The sequence below is a fragment of the Physeter macrocephalus genome, chromosome 6, assembly GCF_002837175.3.
Source record: "Physeter macrocephalus isolate SW-GA chromosome 6, ASM283717v5, whole genome shotgun sequence".
In the NCBI taxonomy this organism is placed as follows: domain Eukaryota; kingdom Metazoa; phylum Chordata; class Mammalia; order Artiodactyla; family Physeteridae; genus Physeter; species Physeter macrocephalus.
In genome coordinates this window covers 67,882,917-67,902,234 of record NC_041219.1, presented here as the reverse complement: position 1 = coordinate 67,902,234, position 19,318 = coordinate 67,882,917, and positions in this window count along the sequence as shown.

The following is a 19,318-nucleotide window of genomic DNA, read 5'->3' as shown; positions in this document are numbered from 1 at the left end:
ATTTGAAGTTCTGGTAATAAAATATTTTACAAAGAACTTTTCCATTTGAGCTTAACTTAAGAGAGCAGGCCAGGCATTGTTGTTCTCATTTTACAGAAAAGGAAGCCGAGTATTGGAGAGGCAGAGTCACACAACTTGGACACAGTGAAATAAAGCCTAGACCCCAAGTCTTTTGAGTTCTAGTTATTTGCTCTTTCCAACACATTTTAAGGAAGCCCAAGTTTATGAATGATGAGAGGAAGCTCCCTGGACTTTGTTCCGTGATTGCTCAAAAAAAAGGCCAGGGGAGAAAGAAAGCACCATATATCAGCTTGAAATATCCACTGAGAACTTCGTTCACTAATTACATGGTACTAATAAGTACTGTAAGAAAACTTCCTGGAGTTACTCAGTTATTCTGGGTCTCTCCCATGCTATTAAACTGCTTGATTTTCTCCCTTTAAAAAAAAAAAACAAAACATCACCTGCTTTGTGACACAATGTGACTTCAAAACATATGAAATAAGGAAGAGGAGAAATCTGTAAATAAGGAAAAGACCATAAACCATTTACAAACAAAAAGCGTTAAAGTTTGAACAGGACTATGCTAAGCATTCTCAGAAGTCCCCTTGCATATGCCAATTTCTTTGCTACAAATTATCTTCCAAGATGATCTAGATATATTCCAAATATTTTTTCTCTTATAAATCATAAAACAAATTTGCTAAAACTGAAATATGCATTGTTGAGTTTTTAAAATTCTAATTCATTTTTTAAGTTGGCAAAGTAACATATAAGATTTAATACACAGTTTAACAGAAAGTTAGGAAATAATTGAAAACTACACATAAGGCAAAGACAACTAGTCTTACAAAGAGGATTCACACCTAAAATTGTGGACTTTGTTTTGTCTGGATACTGAGTTAAAACCTTCCAGTTACTTAATTTCTAGTCATCCTTAGGCCAAGCCAATAAATGTAGGGATAAATAGAGTTTACTTATATATTTAGTCATACATTTCCTACTGGACTATTGGCTAAAACCAGGATGTACAAGAAACACTGAAACAGAATAAAAAGATAAACTTAATGAAAAGTTAATGAGCAGCATAAAAATAGTCATAACTTTTCAAGAGGAAAGAAATAGATTTGTTCCTGATACAAGAGAAGCACTCTTGAGAAAGCAGGATATAAGAGTTTCTGGTTGTTGAAATAAAAGAGGAAAAAAGACTCCAGAAGAATTTTGTTTGATGAGCATGCTTGAATGAAATCCTATCTGCTATATTATATAAATACTTCCAGTGACCCCCAAAAAATTTCATTAAAGCTAAAAACATCATCACATGCTTAGGTGATCCAAACTTTTATAGGTGCTGTGGGAAGTTAACCCAAAGCTGAAGCAGAATCAGCCCAGAAAGGTAAAGGTACAGCATACATGTAGATCATGTTAAAAATAATATCTTAGTAACTTGGTGAAATTCTGGGGCCAGTGGACCCCAATTTGCAAATCATTGGTCTACACAGTAGCTTTCTGCAGAAACATAAACTCAAGAATCATAAAATGTTCAAGCTATATGTAATGCCAGATGAGATATGGTGAATTTGTTAGTCCCTGCCTTTGTGTAGCCTTCATAGGTGTCACCCAGGCCCTATATCCCCACCAACATTTTTCTAGGATGTTCTAGAAGTCACATAGGCCCCTATTCAGAGACCATCTGCTCCAAGGTCAGCTGGAGACCAACACTGAGGGTTGTCCATTGATGGTGTTTGTTTTGCTGCATTTTGGGGTTGAAGAAGGTGTCAGGGCAGTTGCCAAAGAGAAGAGGGGATGGCTGAGGAGAATTTATTTCAAAAGGTTAACCAAATGCTTAAATGGTTGCAATTGGGTTGATTAGGTTTAGAGTTTCTTAAACGGCATTTATATATTCACTGCCATTCAAGGAAACATTTAAATTATTCATCTTGACTTCAGCTTAAAAATCTGTCTATTAAATAAGACAGCAAGAAAATGATAAAAATGAGAACATTTCATCAACTGGTTTAAAATATATATATATGAGATACTTATATACATACATACATATATATATATATATATATATATATATATATATATATGAGATACTTCATATCAGGAATCTACCTGTGGTATTTTTACTTCACCCCCCCCCCCAAAATTTTTTTTTTCCAACTCCTGTGTAGGGATATTTTCAAAGTTTACTTAGTTCTTTCTTCCTCTGGTTAAACATACTGATGTCTTTTTCTACATCTCTAAATTCTGACACTTTCATTTCAATATTACTTTGCTTCAAGAACAGGTATAATGCTCACAAGATATTTAGATTTTACGGGAAGATAGTGGAGAAATACTGCTATTAGCCCAAGACCTAGCATTTGATTGCATTTCTTCATTGATTTCAAGGATAAAGAATCCTGAGGGCGACTATTTCCCAGATTGTAAAGGGGAAACCACACCAGTCATCGACGAGAACCTCATAGCCACCATACTTGTAATCTACCCCTAAAGCAGAGCTTTTCACATTATGATACCGCAAGATGGACGTGGTTTTTTTTTTTATTTTTCTTGAGACATCTTTTTTCTAGCTTTATTGAGATACAATTGACCTATAACGTTGTATAAGTTTAAGGTGTACAACGTGATTTGATATATGTATATACTGTGAAATTATTACCACAGTAACGTTAGTTAACAGATTCATCACCTCACATAGTTACTTGTGTGGGTGAGAACTTTTAAGATCTACTCAGCAAGTTTCAAGGGTATGATACAGTATTGTTAACTAGAGTCACCACACTGTACGTGAAAATCTTTTCCTAACTTCCCTGTGAAATTCCTTTAGAATTCTCTCTTCTTTATTTACAAGTACATCTGAAATATTTTATTAACTTTACTCCACTCAAATAAAGTTACATTTCACTGCCTATAAGAACTAAGTGCATATCACTTCCATAGTCGTTAATGTATCAAAACATTTGCTTATCCCAGATTTTACCTATTAGAATGCTATAGGAAATTATAAAAAATATGGAATTAAAAATGACAATGGCTGTTATACAATCTCCCTCTATTGGATAGTACTAAAAACTTACTCTAACATATGTACCTAAAGTTGTGGTTACATAGTCAAGTGACACTGTGACCTAAATCAATTAACCTAATGTCTTATCCCTCCCAACTTTGCCACAGAAAAACATGTCACAAGAGTTGCCCACTTTGACTAATTTTGCTGCATAACTGCTCTATTCCAGTTCATGCTAAATGTGGCACATAAAGTAAAATTAACTATTTTTATCTTGCGTACCACAGTATCTGACTACAATTATTCAGTTAAAGTAGAATTTTTTTCAAAAATAATTTGGGAGACCTAAAACTACTATATCAAAAGAGCAGGTGCCATTCTTTTATTTATTTAACTTATTTTTGGCTGCGTTGGGTCTTCCCTGCTGTGCACGGGGGCTACTCTTCGTTGCAGTGCGCAGGCTTCTCATTGCAGTGGCTTCTCTTGTGGAGCACGGGCTCTAGGCTCGTGGGCTCAGTAGTTGTGGCTCGTGGGATCTAGAGCGCAGGCTCAGTAGTTGTGGCACACGGGCTTAGTTGCTCTGTGGCATGTGGGATCTTCCCGGACCAGGGCTTGAACCCATGTCACCTGCATTGGCAGGTGGATTCTTAACCCCTGTGCCACCAGGGAAGCCCGAACAGGAGTCATTCTTACCTCAAAGTCAGGATTTCTAAATTCTTTCTTCAGTCAAATCTTTGGGTGAGGAAATTAGGTCCAAGTGTTTAAAGATAGTTCTTCATATCTTAAGACAGAGAGTTTCTATTTGATTAGTCTAAGAAAGCCTCTATCAGGAGATAATTCACAAGCTAGAATTTATTCTCTTTTATGACATAATGTAGAACAAAGCTCCGGATTCAAACCACAGGTGGCCCTTAACAGTTGTGTGACCCTGACAATTTAATTTACCCTTCTCAGGTTCAATCTCCTCATTTCTAAAGCAGAGGTAATCATCACACTTACTACTTAGGATTATATTTAGAATTATCTAATTCAATGTACAAAAAGTGTTCATCAAAGTGTCTCACTCTAAAGAAATGCTTAACAATTGTTAGCTATTTTTAAATAGTAATACTAAACATGAATTTGATGAAGCTTGATACCAAATTTAAATTACATGAATGAGTCTTACAAAACTGAGAGTGCATTCAAAAGTATGGTTTTTATATCTTTAAGTAAAATTATAGAGATAATAATGTATTCATTCTTTAATATGCTCCTCGATAACCAAGACTGACATTAAAACTTAAGATCTAAGGCAGCAGAAAAGAGTGAATAGATCTAGAATGGACTTTAGGTATTATTTTGTATAATCTCCATGTTTTTTCACTTAGGAGAAAACTGAAGCCTTAAGAGGTAAAATGACCTCTAGCAAAGACAGAGCTAGAATCTAGGCACTAGATGTCATAGACCATGGAGCCAAAGTCAAGGACCCAAAGGCCAGTTCAGTACACTTCTCAAAATAGCAAACTTTTTCCTGACATCAGATGCTCTTCATTTCATTGTCACTTGTTCAATACATATAAAAAATACAAGAACACAATATATGATGCAAATTATGATGTGACCAAATGTGAATATGAAATCAGTATGTTTAGTCCCCAGAATAATAAACCTCAGAGAATATGCTACATTTCATCTTCAAATTATCTTGTTTTATTCTTTAATCTACCCTGTAAAATAGGAAGGCTATATCTTATTAATTGCATCTTAAAGAAGGGTAAATTGAGACCCAGAAAAGTACAATTTTAAAGCGAGTGATGAATGAAACCAAAACCAGGTCTTTGGACTCCTGGTCAACTGTTTTCTTCACTCTTCTTTGCATTATGATGGTTTTATGCTACAAAATTGATACCCTCTGTCCATCATTAATAAATATTAAAATGTGTAAAAGTAGAACCATCCAAGTGAATCAATATTTTGATGTATATGAAATTAGTATGCATCTTAGGATACATGTTATAAAGCGTGACCTCAGAGAAAAGGTTATATAGTCATTGTTAGCTTTATATTAGTTTAAAATGTGAATTGCCCAGACTTTTAATTCCTATAATGCACATTACAAAATAAACTTAAGGTTACAATCAAAAAGGAATAGAAAGATTAAAAATGTGTCATTAAATAAAGCACCTATATTTAATCAGTTACTTCTTTAAGATTAAAAAAAAAAAGCCTTTCACATTTGAATGCAACTTGTAGAAGAAATCACATAGGAAAACCATAAGATTCTGAGTTGAATTTTCAAAATGACCTTCACTTTGAAGTGTCCCTTTAAAGATATCCCTAAGTGTTGCTAAGCAGAGTAAAACAAATTCTATGGACTGTACTTTAACACAATGACAGATTCGACTGATGTAACAGCATTATCAGCTACACACCCTGGTCAGATAATACCTTTCCCAAGGCACTAGGGCAATAAAGATTTGCTTAAGCCATGCTGTCAGGATTGTAAATCCTCTCTGAGAAAAGCAATTTACCCCTTTGCCACATGTACTGCTAGGATTAGGAGCAAATAAGGGAGACCTTCAGGGTGTGGTGTTCGCATCCATGCTCTGATCCCTGGGAGGTGGGACAGCCAGTCTCTAATCCCCTTCCAGGGAACTGACCAGAGCTGTGCCTGGAATTTGTCAAAAAGGCAGACTACATGATCTCTACAGAGAAGGGGAAGAGGTAACTGCCGTTATGAGATCAGTGAGATTAGTGCAAATCCGGTTTAAGGTTCTAGGGTGAACTGGCATAGGAAAAAGAGCACGGCATTTTTAAATTGGAGAGATCTGAGTTTGAATTCCAATTCCTCCATTTCTTTCCCACCAGCATGACTTTATCAATTTCCTCGTCTGCAAAATGAGACAATGCCTCTTAGAATGGTGGTGGGTTAAATGAATGAATATATGTAAAATCCTTGGGGAACTCTACTCAATACTCTGTCATGGCCTATATGGGAAAATAATCTAAAAAAGAGTGGGTATGTGTACACCTGAAACTAACACAACATTGTAAATCAACTATACTTCAATAAAAATTTAAAATAAATTTTAAAAATTAAAAATAAAAACCACAGGGAGTTACGCTGCATTGAAAAAAAAAAAAGTGCTCGGTGTATACGGCAGGCCCTACTTTAGCGTTAGCTATTCTTATTATCTCTCTGAACCTCAGTTTCCGCTTGTGAGAAGTGGGGATAACAGAACAGACTTCGCAGAGCTGTTTTGAGGATTACATGAAAATTCAATACTTACTCCATAAATGGTATTGCTATTGCTGTTGCTATCGTGTGGTTGTTTTTCTCCACGCAAATTAGTTTTTGCGTCGAACGGTGGTATCATATACTCTCACGCTAACTGAAAATGAAGCGAGCTAGATCTTTCCCTAGTTATAGGATGACAGTTTATGACACAAGTCTGGAATTTAGCCCTAATTCAACCTAGGGTTGCCCAAGCAGTAGAAGATACTATTCTCGGACAAAGTAAGTAAATCATTGAAACTGAGTTACGTTGAAAAGTTCCTTCATACAGGTAATAAAATAGAGCTATAAAATTCAACGTCAGAAACACACTCAGATTATTCTGTTTTAAGATCTCCAGGAATAATAAAGGTATTCCACAGAACAGTTCTTCCACATATACTTTTACCATGCTACCGCTAATATTCATTCATGATAATTTGTCAAAGTTAAACCTTCAGATAGGACTATAAGACATTCTTCAGGTTGGACAAAAAAGGACAATTGGCAAATTTGCTGATGATTTTTCTACAAGAGACCAGCACCAATATTAACTGTGCCGAAACAAGATATATCCTGGGGGCAAAAAATAAGGAAGTAAGAATAGGGGGAGGCAAGTGAGACACACACCTTGGGTGCAGAAACCTGAGTAACCAAGATAAATAATACTGTAGTGCAATGTTTTGTTCTGTCCTTTTAAATCAAAACTAATGTAAAAAAATCCATGACAAGCAAAATATCAAAATTTTAAATAAAATCAGTGAATATGTATTCTGTGGCTTCTGTAGCATATTGCCTCAAATTTAGTTGCTTAAAACAGTACAAATTTATTACCTTATCTTACAGTTCTGTAGACCAGAAGTCTGACACGGATCTCACTGGGCTAAAAAAAAAAATGATGTCAGCAGGCCCAGGTTCCTTCTCAAAGCTCTAGCAGAGAATCCGATTCTTTGCCTTTTCCAGCTTCTTGAGGCTGCCCTAATTCCTTCAAGTAAGATCTCCTTCATCCACCTTCAAAGCCAGCCAGGTTGAGTCCTTCTCACAATGCATCATCACTCTGACTGGCCTTCCTCTTCCACTTTTAAGGACACTTGTGATTACACTGGCCCCACCAAATCCAATCCAATCAATCCAACACAATCTCCCCATATCGAGGTCCTTTACTTAATCATACCTGCAAAGTCCCTTTTGCCACTTCAGGTAATATACTCACAGGTTCCACTGATTGGGTCTTGGTCATCCTTGGGGGCCCTTATTCTGCTTACCACAGAGAACGTCCAACCCTGCAGGTGCATGGCCTGGCCTCATTCTCCACACCCTAATCTCGGCCCTGCTGCGCTGTTTTTTTTGAATCTAGGTCAAAATTTTTATTTAGGGCTTCCCTGGTGTGCAGTGGTTGAGAGTCCGCCTGCTGATGCAGGGGACATGGGTTCGTGCCCCAGTCCGGGAAGATCCCACATACCACGGAGCGGCTGGGCCTGTGAGCCACGGCCGCTGAGCCTGCGCGTCCGTAGCCTGTTTTCCGCAACGGGAGAGGCCACAGCAGTGAGAGGCCCGCGTACCGCAAAAAAAAAAAAAAAAAAAAAAAAAAAAATTATTTAACTCATTAATTAACAAGAAAACCACTAAGATGTTCTAATCATTTACAGGAGAATGCCAAGAGTAGACACAAATATAAGTCATCAGGGATCTGAATTAACTTAGAAATAGATGCAAAACTGGCAAAAAACCCAGAGAGAAATAATGTTTCATTACATTGGATATAATTTGCATATCTATGGACGAGTTATTTACATTGCTATCAGTTTTCTACAACTTCCAGAATTGTAAAATAGCTGAGATAATGAAAGATTGCCTGCTGCATTGTTAATTGACAAACTGTGGTTATTTTAGACCTAAGTTTTCTGGATTGGTAGAACTCTATTCATGATACCCTTATAAAATCTTAGAGGTGTCACTAAACAAAGATACTCTAACAGTGGCCCAGAAGCATACAAGTAATCAAAAAATTGCAAAACAAGCACAATAAATAATTTGTTTATAGGTAAAGGCAGAAGTAGTTCAGTATCTGATAGTTGTTGAAAAGTTAAAACTCACCTCTAAAGCATTAATGATTTTATTCTCTATGTAGTAAATAATATACTGTTACTCTAAAATTTTTACTCTATTACTTTTACTTTTGACTTAAGTACTGCAAATGTTTCATTTGAAAGTGATGATTATTTTCTCTCAATTTTTTTTTTAACATCTTTATTGGGTATAATTGCTTTACAATGGTGTGTTAGTTTCTGCTGTATAACAAAGTGTATCCACACCTTCCTTCTGCAGGGCCCTGGGTGCTCTAGGATTGCTTTCTTCTCACAAGTGGAGCTGGGTATTCCTGGCAACTCTGAGCATGTAAGTGCCTTCTCTAGACCTTATGTTGGATTTTCCTCCTTGATCTTCCCCCACGTTTGTGACTTACAGAGCACAGGGACTATTTGTCATTTGGCACAAAATATATGTAAGAGTTTTTTGCAAATGGTTTAGCATTGAATTTTTTTTTTTTTTTTTTTTTTTTTTTTTTGCGGAACGCGGGCCTCTCACTGTTATGGCCTCTCCCGTTGCGGAGCACAGGCTCCGGACGCGCAGGCTCAGCGGCCATGGCTCACGGGCCCAGCCGCTCCGCGGCACGTGGGATCCTCCCAGACCGGGGCACGAACCCGCGTCCCTTGCATCGGCAGGCGGACTCTCAACCACTGCGCCACCAGGGAAGCCCCCTAGCATTGAATTTTTAAAATATCCCAAAGAATTAAGTACTGTCTTATTTATTTATTTATTTTTAATTTTTATTGGCGTATAGTTGCTTTACAATATTGTGTTAGCAACGTGAATCAGCAATACATATATATATATATATCCCCTCACTTTTTGATTTCCTTCCCATTTAGGTCACAACAGAGACTGAGTAGAGTTCCCTGTGCTATACAGTAGGTTGTCATTAGTTACCTATTTTATACATAGCATCAATAGTGTAGATATGTCAATCCCAATCTCCCAATTCATCCCACCCTCCCCCTTCCCCCTTGGTATCCATGTTTGTTCTCTACATCTGTGTCTCTATTTCTGCTTTGTAAATAAGATAGTCTATACCAATTTTTGCAGGTTCCACAGATATGCGTTAATACATGATATTTGTTTTTCTCTTTCTGACTTACTTCACTCTGTATGACAGTCTCTAGGTCCATCAACATCTCTACAAATGACCCAATTTTGTTCCCTTTGTCCCAGAGAGGTGGAGTAGCTTTCCCAAAGTCACACAAGATATGAGCCCGGCTCCATCATGCTCTAAAGCCCCTGCCCTTTCTACCTACCCCCGCCCCAGTTCATCACTACTGGGGGCATTATTGTGGATATCCAAATACAAGCTTAAATCAGGAGATAATCCCCATAGGGTCCAAACCATTTAGCCTTCCTTGGGAGTCTGAAGAGGAACATAAAGGCACACACATCAAGTGAGACCCTTTTTACACACACACACACACAAAATCTGCTGACAAAAATCACCATTAAAACTTTGTTGGAAAATTGAGGAGTCCAATTCCTGGAGATGTATTAACTACCCTACTTCTGATCAAAGGAAAGAAATGTGCTTGCAATTAACATGTTCAGGGAAGCAGAGAGAAAGACAGCTGCTTCATTAACAGTATCCTTGCCAGTAGCGCCAATTAAATTAAGATGGTCTCTTTTCCCCCAAAAGATTTGGTTCCAAACACATTACACAAATTATACTCAGAAAATTTACTGCCAGGAGACCATTTATACTCATTAATCCTAGAACTTTCTTTTGCAATATTTTTCTAAAAAGGAAATTCCCATGGTTGCCCTAAATTATTGGACATTTTTATTTGTACATAAAAGAAGTAAATTCCTCCTCTTCGTGCCTTTAGCCAAGGCAGCCAGTGCCAGCACTGGATCAGCAGGTGCGGCTCCCAGCATCCTCTTGGTGCTGGCTGCAGCATCAAGAGAAAAGCCGGCAGTAATCACTTCGAGGGCAGGACATCATGGGCTCATCCTCCAGAGCACTCGCCAGTAGCTTAAAACTGCCTGCGGAAGTCAGTGAGAGATGCAGGGCCATGGTCCTCTTGGCCAAATCAGAGTTCTCTCAAGGGTACACATTGCTCCACAGAGCAAGTGTGGTTCTAAAGAAACAGTCTTCAGACATTTTCCCCTGTAGCTAATCCTCTTTTCTCCCAAGTACCAACATTCCTCCTCTAATTTCTGCCTTCCCAGCTTAGATCCTGACAACAAACTGGTCAAACGCCATCATGGCAAAATGCCATCTCATAAAGACCAAGAAAAACAAAATAAAACCTGACAATGTTTGTTTCAAAGGACTTCAGAGTGAAGATGTTAACAAATTATAACATCCCATTTACCATTAGAGACCTTGCTTAAATAGGTTTTCCTCAATAAATAAACACATTAAAAATCCAGCCTTTCTGAGAAATATTCCTTTTCAAATAGTAATCAGGAGACATAAATATCAATTTTTATTCAACTGATACCATGTTTTTAAAATTCAGTTAATCATCAGAATCATTTGGAAAGCTTCTAAAAGTGTAGATTCTTGGGCCTCCATCTAAATCTAATGAATCAGAATTACTCAAGGGAAGTGCCTGAGAATCTGAATTTTTTACCAGAATGATGATTATTTGACAAGTTTAGGCAACACTGAATTAGGCAGATCTTTTTTGTTTCTATTATATGAATAGCTTTGCATTGAACCGTGTAGCTAATATAAAGATGAGAGGACACAGAGCTCATATTTTGGGAGGATTTGAAATTTAGTAGGAGAAATCAGACAAGACAATAATTACAGGCAGACTGCATTTTATTGCTCTTCACAGATACTATGTTTTTACGTTTGCTCTTTGTGTCTCTGTGTCACATTTTGATAATTCTCACAATATTTTAAACTTTTTCATATTTGTTATGGTGACCTGTGATCGGTGATTTTTGATGTTACTGCTATGCCTCGCTGAAGCCTCAAATGATGGTTAGCATTTTTTATCAGTAAAGTTTCTTTTTTTTGGCTGTGCTGCGTGGCATGCGGGATCTTAGTTCCCTGATCCAGGGAAGTCCAGATAGAGTATTCTTTAATTAAGGTAAAGACATTGTTTTTTTTAGACATAATGCTATTGTACACTTAATAGACTACAGTATAGGGTAAACATAACTTTTATAAGCACCAGGAAACCAGAAAATTCATGTGACTCACTTAATTGTGATATTCGGTTTATTGTGATGGTGTGGAACTGAACCCACTCCAAGGTATGTCTGTATACAATAAGGCATAAGATAAGAAGTGGCATAAGAGTGTGTTCCACCAAAAGAGATCTAGGAGGTTAAAGGGGAATAAGGAAGGAAAAGCTTTAAAGAATATACTTCATTTGAGATGAACTTTATGAAAGTATCATCTTGATGAGAATCAGAAAATGCAAAGCTACAGAGACATAAAACTCACTATATAATGAGAAAGGATGAGTGACAGTGTTTGGCTACAGCACTGGGAGTAGCCAGCACAAAGGCTGGAAATTTAAACCAGTGCTCACCTGAGAGGCCATTGCATGTTTGGCAGTATTGTGTATATGCAATTTTATAAGAGATTAGATCAATGAACTAAAACACAGAGTCCCCTGGTGATGATAAGCTCCAAACAGCACTGCAGCCGGAGCCCTCAGAGAAAAAGACAGGGCTTTGACACTTAGTGAAATTGACTGTGAGGTCTGAGCCTGAAAAATATGAGATACCAGGTCTTAAAATCAACCCAAATATCCCTCATTTAATTCTATCTACCTACCTACCTATTTCTACTATGTAATTTCTGCACGGATGATAGGATTGCATGCAATTTTTGAACATTTTTTTTCGAACATTCAGAAAGCTCAAAATACCAAGCTCTTTGGGGATTTGCTGTTTTTGACAACATAAACTCAGTCTAAATTAAGACCTATAGAGGCGAGTTCTACCCACCAATAGATACATCTAAATCCACAGAGGTCAAACAAATAGATTTTGCTATCCTACTGCCAATAGTTACCATGCTCAAATGGTAACAAAGTGATATTTTCCAGGCATATCTGCCGCAGAGAAAAATGACTAATCTCTTTGCATGCTATATTTATGTAAATATTAATCAACAGCTTTTGATAAAGAAAAATACAGCATATGCTTAAGCAAACATGCACATATGTTTTTGAAAAATATTTTAAATACAAGCAGCTTTGCAGAAATTCTCAAGAATTATTCCAAACGTTAGCAATTATATTCTCAAAGGAAAGATTGGTCTCTATAAATGAAATAAATGCAGGGATCTTTTTTTTATTTAAGTACTCGTGATTGTGCGACACAGATGTCGAGATATGTTTATACTAAGAGTTGGGAAAATAAGCACAAGGCTAGGGACACAGACCTAAAAGAAATCAAGAGCTAAGCAGAAAAAAAGAGATTGGAAAAAACCTGTATATTATTTTCTCTTCTCCTTTCTATTCCCTTTCAGTGTGAGTTTATCAAAGCATTGCTTTCATGAGAGTTTAATGCTTGGACAGCTCTGTACTGAAAAATAAGGAAGAGACAGGGAATAAGAATTACTATTTTTTAAGCATCTACTTTGTGCTAGAACATCTGCTAGACTCTTTACATGTGTTATCCTGCAAAGTAGGCAACTCTTATTACCCACAGAAAGATTAAAGAAATTATCCAAGGTTATAGAACCAGTAATAATAGTGCCTAATTCATTGGGCTATTATGAGGATTAAAATGGATTAGAACATGAAAAGTATTAAAACAGTGCCTGGCATGCAGTAAGTAAATATAAGTCACCATTATTACGTAATGAGAAGACCAGTATCTATATATACTATATATATATATATAACTGAAATATATATAAATATATTATATAAATAATACATAAATCTTTCTACAAAATATAACTAACTTAAAATGCTCTCCATTTCTGTATTCTTGTCACATTTTTAGTGTTATTGATTCATGGAAGCACCATTTCTCAGTTATTTTATATTGAGAATCACCGCTATAATCTAAAATTGAGTTAAAGGATATTAAAGCACAAATATATGGAAGGAAGGCCTCCCTGTGATTTATTAGCAGAGTGAATAAACAGATCATATAATACCATTTACAATTTCTACCTGCTTTACTTGTATAACTGTGCAGTGTGTGCCCAATCACAGACAGATTTGTAAGAGGTATGTCTGTCTATGCATGTCTAAATGTGTCACAGCCAAGGCAAGGCCTCTCAGGCTCCTTCCCTATGAGGACAGAGAACAGATTTCAGAAAGCCTCAGCCAAATTTTCTTACTAAATTCTTTTGTTTCAAAAAATATATAGCTGTGTTTTTTTAAAAAGTTGTCTAGAGATTATCATGCTAAGAGAAGTAAGCCAGCCAGAGAAAGACAATTATCATATGATACCACTTACATGTGGAATCTAAAAAAAATGATACAAATGAACTTACTTACAAAACAGAAACAGACTCACAGACACAGAAAACAAACTTACGGTTACCAAAGGGGAAGGGCTTGGGGAGGATAAATTAGAGGTTTGGGATTGACAGTTACACACTACTATATATAAAATAGATAACCAGCAAGGACCTACTGTATAGTGCAGGGAACTATACTCAATATCTTGTAATAACCAATAAAAGAAAAGAATCTGAAAAATAATAGATAAATCATATGTATAACTGAATCACTCTGTTGTACACCTGAAGCTAACACAACATTGTAAATCAACTATACTTCAATCAAGAAAGAAAGGAAAAGAAGTTGTCTATGTTAACATGTAACAGGTCTCTTACTGTTATTTATAAATAAATGTAAATACATATTCAAAATGTTTCTGTTTTAATTTCTAATATTTAATACATAATATTAGTAGATATAACCCACAAAAAAAGCAAGGGATCTCTGGGGAATTTCAATAACTTTTAAGACTGTAAAAGGGGGGACTTCCCTGCTGGTCCAGTGGTTAAGACTCCACACTCCCAATGCAGGGGTCCTGGGTTCGATCCCTGTTCGGGAAACTAAGATCCCACATGCTGCACAGCGCGGCCAAAAAAAAATAGAGACTGTAAAAGGCTCTGAAACAGAAAGTTTGAGAACCCCTGCTACAGGTGCTATTGCTGCAATTCTCATGGAAAAACTGAAGCTTGGCTCCACCCAGCCTCAGCAGCACCATAACTGATCGGACTGCAGTATGAATGTAGACGTGTGTGCACATTTTGCATGTCCCGTGCATGCCTGGTGTGGACATGTGTGAAGCAAATGTGGAAATTAATCAGAGCGTCCTAGTATATAGTGTATTTTATTTCACGTCCTCACCTGATAGCCTTAAGAGGTAAGTGCTATTATTATCTGCATGTGGCAGATGAAGAAATTAAGATATAAAGAGAAAAGGGGCATTCTATAATAAACATATAAGCATTGAGGCAGAAATAATAGGCAGAAAGCCCATTTTCATCTAGAAGGGGAATCTCCCATCTGAGATTAAAAAAAAATTAAGGAAAGGCAGAATATGGGTGAAACAGAGCAAGTCTCAGAGAAAACAAACAAACAATAACCACCCCCCTTGTTTGATCTTGAGAAATTGTTCCTCTCCATTCATACATAGAGATATTAATACTTAATCTACCTTTCTCCAAGTTTGTAAGGATGAAAACAAATGCAAATGCTTATGGAAATTCTCTTCAAGATTTAAAGTCCGGAAGTAATAAATAAGGTTATATTGTGTATGTTCAGAAAGCATTGTAATTGTGCTCTTATGAGTATTTTAAGATTACTCAGTTTAGTGGGACTTTCTACTTATTAGTTTGATAATTTCTTAATGTTAAGCACAGTATTTTTGAGTGTTGTTTATTTTTTTCTACCTTTGAAACCATGATATGTGTTAAGCTAAGAGTTGCCAATGTGTTTGAATAGCGTTGCTAATTACTGGCATTTTCATGAATACTACAACCATATGCTCTGTAAATGACTAGGAAAAAACCTCAATCACAGAGCTTTTCAGAAAGCCAGGATCCCTCTGTGGGCTATCATGAGAGGAAGGCCAGAAAAATGCTTTCCAAATTTCCCTTGTAGATTGCTGACTTGAGGATTATTTTACGAAATAGAATTGGCCATTGTTTACTTTTCTTCGTGTGTGTGTGTGTGTGTGTGTGTGTGTGTGTGTGTGTGTGTGTGTGTATGTTTGTCAAGTCAAGCACCAGCAATGTTTGCAAATGGAATATTACCAAGCTACCCTCAAGCTTTGACTCAAGCACATTCATCTCACCGTGTCTGGCAGCAACCACAGCAAGAGTGTCTATGTTTACCAATCTTGGCAATGAGCTGGCACCAGAGCTTGTCTGAGACCTGCTCAGGAGGACTCACGCAATTCTCAAGGCTGATACTACTTTGGTTTAGCTTAGAAAGTCAAGAAATGTGAAGCTTCTTGAAATAGCTTCTTCAAATAGCTCCAATCTCTGTTCCTCTATAACATATGGTTAATAATAAAGTTTATTAAAGAAAATGCAATCTGCAATCTTTATTTCTGCCCCCCAAAAAAGAACATTCTGAAGTTCTGAAGGTGAGCACTATGGAAATGTTACACATTAAAATCATTATGTAATGTCTATCTCATCTCCACAAATGGATGTGTTCAAGAAATAAGAGGCCCACTCTGAAACCAGCCTTGTTCTGTCTTTGACATTCAATAACATCAAGAAGACAAAATTGCAAACAACTAGAAAACCATATAAAGCAATCCATAGAAAGGATGAGGTTTATGATACAGACCAAGTACTATAGGAGTTTGGAGAAAGGTTAGAGTGACCTGAATTGTAATATGAAAAGAAGAAAAAAAAAAAGTTCTGAAACCTGACAATGTTGCAGTAATGCAAAATATTTTGCATAATTCTTTCTTTCCAATATCATGTTCTACATATACGTGTGTGGAAAAAGAAAGAGAACGCCTTCGTCTTCCATCCGACATTCTCTTCTGAAGTCAAGTTTATGCTCAGTGCCAAAGAGAGAAGTACAGCTGACCCTTGAACAACGCAGTGAGTTAATCCGAGTATAACTTATAGTTGGCCCTCTGTATCCTCAGATTCAACCAACCATTCAACCAACAGACCATGTAGTACGATAATATTTACTATTGAAAAATATCCCCGTATAAGTGGACCCGTGCAGTGCAAACCCACGTTATTCAAGGGTCAACTGTATCATCCTATTCACAGATACTTGAGTACTGAATAAACACATCATACCAAAACTTTATTCCTGAGAAAATATCTCCAAGTCTCTGTGAGCCACACGCATTTACTGTCACCGGAAACAGAAGAATCAAAAGTACAGATTTTCTTCCCCTACAACAAATGCTTGTAGTTTCTTTCCTCTGAAAGTTTTCACAAAGATGAACCCTATGGTAAAATCTGAGACTTTGAACTTATTATTAGTCTCATGTGAATTTATGCAAGAGATACACTTCCCTAAATGAAAGCACAGAAATGACTCCATGAACTAAACACAAACAATTGCACACAAGAGATAAGTATTTTTAGAGAAAATTATAAAAATGAATATAAAAAAGAGAAAAACACAGGAGGCTGTTCACCAGAAGACTGAAGGTAAAAATATTTCAAAGCAATATCTGACATGGAAGACTTGATTGAATAATTCTGGGCACAGTTCCTTCAAAATGTAATTCACAATAATATCTTAAAATGTATATAAATAAAAACTACTTAATAAAAACCTAATAAACATTTTACTTTCTCTAAGTGGATGAGTAAATTGTACACTTTCTACCCAACTTCTGCTACTTCATTTTAGAATTCGTACAAGTAAAGCAAATGCGTATGTAGTTCTTGGACCTAGCAATGTGTGGACTTTGGATTTCTGTAGGCCTTAGTGGTGTCAGCCTTGGATGGCATTCTCCCTGTTACATGACCACTGCAGGTCCTAAATAGTATATCTAAGATCTTTAAACATGTGCTGTAGAAAACATTAAAGAATAGGTCTTGTAAGCATTACATGGTATTTATACAATATGTTTACACAAAGGTATATTTTAACAGTTAGATGGACATGAACACATTCATGAAGAGCATTTATGCAGGTTTACTCTAGTCTTACTATAGAGCATGAGGTTTTACATGGAGGCAGAGACCCTTAAAACAGTAATGTGCCCTGCTGATTAGTTGACTCATTCACTCATCCAAGAAGCAATTATCAACGGCTTACTCTATGCCAGGCACTGCATTAATCATATGAATAAGACATGAGTAAATAAGATTTGATCCCTTTTTCAACTCACGGTATAGTGGGGCTGACAAACAATGTTAAAAGAGTGAAAGCATACTAGATTCATGTTCAAAACACTGTATGGTGACAGAGAAAGCTGTAGCCAACTAGGCCCACAATGGTGCAGAGCCTTGCAAAAAAAGAAAAAAAACAACTTATTTCACAACACTCTGGGGACAGATAATGCAAGCAAGTGAAGCAGCCCATGCAAATACATGGAGACATGAAAGAAAATGTGGGCTTTTCAGTACTACATGTGGTTTAGAAGGCCTGGTGCACAGAGCATGCATAGGCAAGTGGTGGGAAGAGAGGTTGGGAAGAGAAGCAGAGCCAGATCATGTATGTTATGTTAAAGGAATCCAGATTGCTCCTTGAAGGCATTGGGAGTGACCTAACAAGATCTGTGGTTTAGAAAGAGAACTTGTGGAAGCATCAAGAACAATTTAGTTGAGCTAAGAGATCATTGCAATTTGGTATTATATATGCCACTTTCCTGATGGGAAAACAAGCAAGAATGTTCTGAAGCTGACTTTAGTTAACAACTGGGATAGATGCTTCTAGTTGCCTGCATACTATCTCTATTCCCTTTCATCACTACCTACAGAATTACAATTTTCTTTGGAGTGGCAATGTGCCAAATTAAAAATGCTCATCTCGGGCTTCCCTGGTGGCGCAGTGGTTGAGAGTCCACCTGCCGATGCAGGGGACACGGGTTCGTGCCCCGGTCCAGAAGGACCCCACATGCCGCGGAGCAGCTAGGCCTGTGAGCCATGGCCGCTGAGCCTGCGTGTCCAGAGCCTGTGCTCCGCAACAGGAGAGGCCACAACAGTGAGAGGCCCGTGTACAGCAAAAAAAAAAAAAAAAAAAAAAAAAATGCTCATCTCCCTCAAAATCTGATTTGATGCTAAAGCCAAAGGACCACAGTTATGTCCAAAAAGATGTAAGGGGAAATCTACTGGGAGGAGTTTCTGTAAAACCTGCTGCTTTCCTGATTAAAAAGTGATATACAGTGAACACATGCCTTTCTGTTCAACCTTGCTCCTTCTTTCTTCCTGAAACATGAATGTGATACCTAGAGATGGAGCCATCGTGTTGTGAACTTCAGGATAAAGCCACACACAAAGGATGGGCTTTTCAGCATGGGAAGAAAAAAAGAATCTGGGTCCTTAATGATTCTGAATCCATACACAAGCCCCTGTGTCTCTGTTCTTTGAAGTAAAAGGCTTTTGCTTTAGTCTTCCAGGGCTCCCCTGAATCTCAAAAGGCTGTCTCAAGAGTTAATGATTAGGAAATGTGAACATGTAGAAACAAAGAATACATGTTGGGCTGGGAAACTGATAACAATTTAGACTCTAAATCCAACACATGGCAGAATCACCAAATTCCCAGTTCCCTGAAAGACACAGAAAAAGGTCTGACACACATTCTCAAGTTGTTTTTACAGGAGACAGACCCCCACTAGATGAAAACTGCTGAATGTAAGCATTTAGGCCCCAGACCGATTGAAACCAGAAGGTTGACGACGCTCAAAACTTCAAATCAGGCTTCCCTGGTGGTGCCGTGGTTAAGAATCCGCCTGCCAATGCAGGGGACACAGATTTGAGTCCTGGTCCAGGGAAGAGCCCACATGCTGTGAAGCAACTAAGCCCGTACGCACAACTACTGAGCCTGCATTCTAGAGCCCACGAACCA